Here is a 2,589-nt window from a genome sequence, read left to right on the forward strand (position 1 = left end):
CTCACTGCTAGTATTATAGGCCTTGCACTGTGGAAGGCGGGGCTAAAATGACACGCTCCTCTTTGGGTCATTTGATTCCCATGGACCCCCCCGGGTTGGAGGGGGGGGGGGTTGCAAATCTTGGACATGGGAGTGGGAGGAGGTGATTAGGTGAGAGGTCAGTCGGCGGTCAGCGATGGAGCGAAGAGGACGGGAGGGAGTGTGGATAGAGATCAGTGAAGAGAGGTAAGGAGCGGTGGAGGAGGAGAGAGCCTTGTAGGTGGTAGCAGTGAAGGTATAAGGATATCCTGTATAATTGTAAATATCTAACCCCTGACTTGCATCATTTGGTGATAATACACGAACAAGGCCTACTGGAAGTACTCAGTTACTTTATTTCCAACTTGGGTATTAGCAACTGTTGCAGAGTGCTGAGATATTCTTTTCACTAATTCTCCCACCCAGCTCCCAAAAGCCAAGGATGTTCTCTTCTTATTCCTGGTCAGGCATTTTTCCATCATTACTGTCTGGTAAACCATCATCTGCACCATCTACTTCTGGTACTTCTACATCCTCATCTGCTTCTATGTTGTTCATCATCTCTGAAAAGTGGTCAAAATTGGATCGGTCTTCATCGGAGTCGTCTTCCCAATCTTTTCAGTTGTTAAAATCCACACTAAGCCAGTTGAGCTTTGCTTTCTCTTTTGTGAATCTTGGCCAGGACAGATATGTCTTTTCTTTTATGTTTCGATTCATTGGGGTCAATAGACTGATACAGGTCAACTTCACTTAATTGTTTAAAACCATCAGGTCCTCCTAGACAACTAAAATGTAGTTTATCTTTTCCAAAGTCTATTTTCACCCCTTTGCTGAATTCAGTGCAAAAATTCAATGAAAACACAACCTCTCCTATCGTACCAGTTTGCAGATGCTGACTGCATGTCGATGTGGTTCTCCCGGGTCTCTGCACACACTCCATGCTGCTTCTCTCATCGTGTCCAGCACACGCTACATGAAGCCTAGTTTTTAAGTCTGCCATTCTCTCTGTCACTGCAGTGCCACTGCTAGATGTGCCAGGTGTTTGTGCCGCCCACTTGTGCCGCTTAGCTTAGTCATCCAGCTAGCTCACTGCAACCTTTGGCTAAAAACAATAGTGTGGTGTTTAGTGTTCAGAATTGACAGGAAATGAATGGAAATAAATGTTATTGAGGTCAATAATAGCGTAGGAGCAAAAAAATCCCCAAATTCTGCAATGTTTTTTCCAAAAAAATACAGATCCAAAACATAAAACACGGAAGGGTGGTGTTTCAAATCACATCCAGATCCAAAACAAAAAACATGGCCGTGCACATCCCTAACAGAAACTACCAGGCAGAAGTGCCAATAGTTACCGCAGGAGGACAGAAGTAAGAATTGCACTTGGGCTACGCATCCCAACCCAGTGGTTACTGCCGGAGGCCACAGAACAGAATTGCATGGAGAACAATGCCGGTTGATGATCATTTCTGGGCTGTGACTAGAGGGGTGTCATGGGCATGCCTGTGTCAGAGGTTTCAACTAAAGACTCCACTGACACCAGTGACCGTGAATCCATGGGAATTTTGTGCAATGTCCAACGCCCATTGTGTCCTTATACCCTGCTGGTTGTGCATCTTAGGTACAGTAATAGCAAAGAAAAGTATATCTGCTACTACTCTACTATTTCCACCTCTGAATCACCCGCCACTGTCTTAGCATTACTTTCTTCCCCTACATTACAAGTGATATGTCCTTGTTCTGTTTCTATGTGTTATTATACTGTACAGTATATCAGCTGTCTGTATACCCATGATTATGTTTGTTGTGCAATGTAAATTAAAGACTGATGAAAACTTTCCTGAATGTTGCATACCAAGGAATATAAACTTTTAAAACCCAGCAGTGAGACAGCGGGTTAGATTATAATTGTTTTTTTCAATTGTAATTAGCTGTTAAAAACATAGGGGGTTATTCTGATTCACTCGGAAATGCATAATCACTCTCTAATGGATAAAACCATATGCACTGCAGGTGGGGCAGATGTAACATGTGCAGAGAGAGTTAGATTTGGGTGTTTTATTGTTACTGTGCAGGGTAATTACTGGCTACTTTATATTTACACTGCAATATAGATATCAGTTTGAAGTACACCCCCCACCCAAATCTAACTCTCGCCGCACATGTTACATCAGCCCCACCTGCAGTGCACATGGTTTTGTCCATTAGAGAGTGATTGTGCCTTTCCGAGTGGATCACAATAACCCCCATAGTCATTTCCAGGAATAAACCTTATAATGTTCCCGACAATTACGGACAAATTTAAACATATAAACCAGATAAGCAGCAACATATTGTTATTGGAAGTTATGATGTACAATATATTTTTGCAATGCTGTAAATCAGTCATGTAACGGGAAGCTGTATTTCAGCATTTGTTTTAGTTTAACTTGTGTTCAGGTATGAAACCAAAAAATGCATCCTAGTCTCCTGTAAAGATGAATTATATACTTTGGCCAAATATTATTTACACTTTTGTATTTAATATTATCAATAAAACATTCGGACATACATGATAATATAGAGCTGAATTGT

The 2,589-nt window shown here is 41.7% G+C and overlaps 1 pseudogene; it reads right to left on the reverse strand.

The window, feature by feature from the left end:
- Nucleotides 1-471: 471 nt before the first annotated feature.
- Nucleotides 472-920, reverse strand: LOC146045308 (prostaglandin E synthase 3 pseudogene; annotated as a pseudogene).
- Between the last annotated feature and the right edge of the window lie 1,669 nt (nt 921-2,589).

The sequence above is a fragment of the Crinia signifera genome, chromosome 11, assembly GCF_055691185.1.
Source record: "Crinia signifera chromosome 11, ASM5569118v1, whole genome shotgun sequence".
In the NCBI taxonomy this organism is placed as follows: domain Eukaryota; kingdom Metazoa; phylum Chordata; class Amphibia; order Anura; family Myobatrachidae; genus Crinia; species Crinia signifera.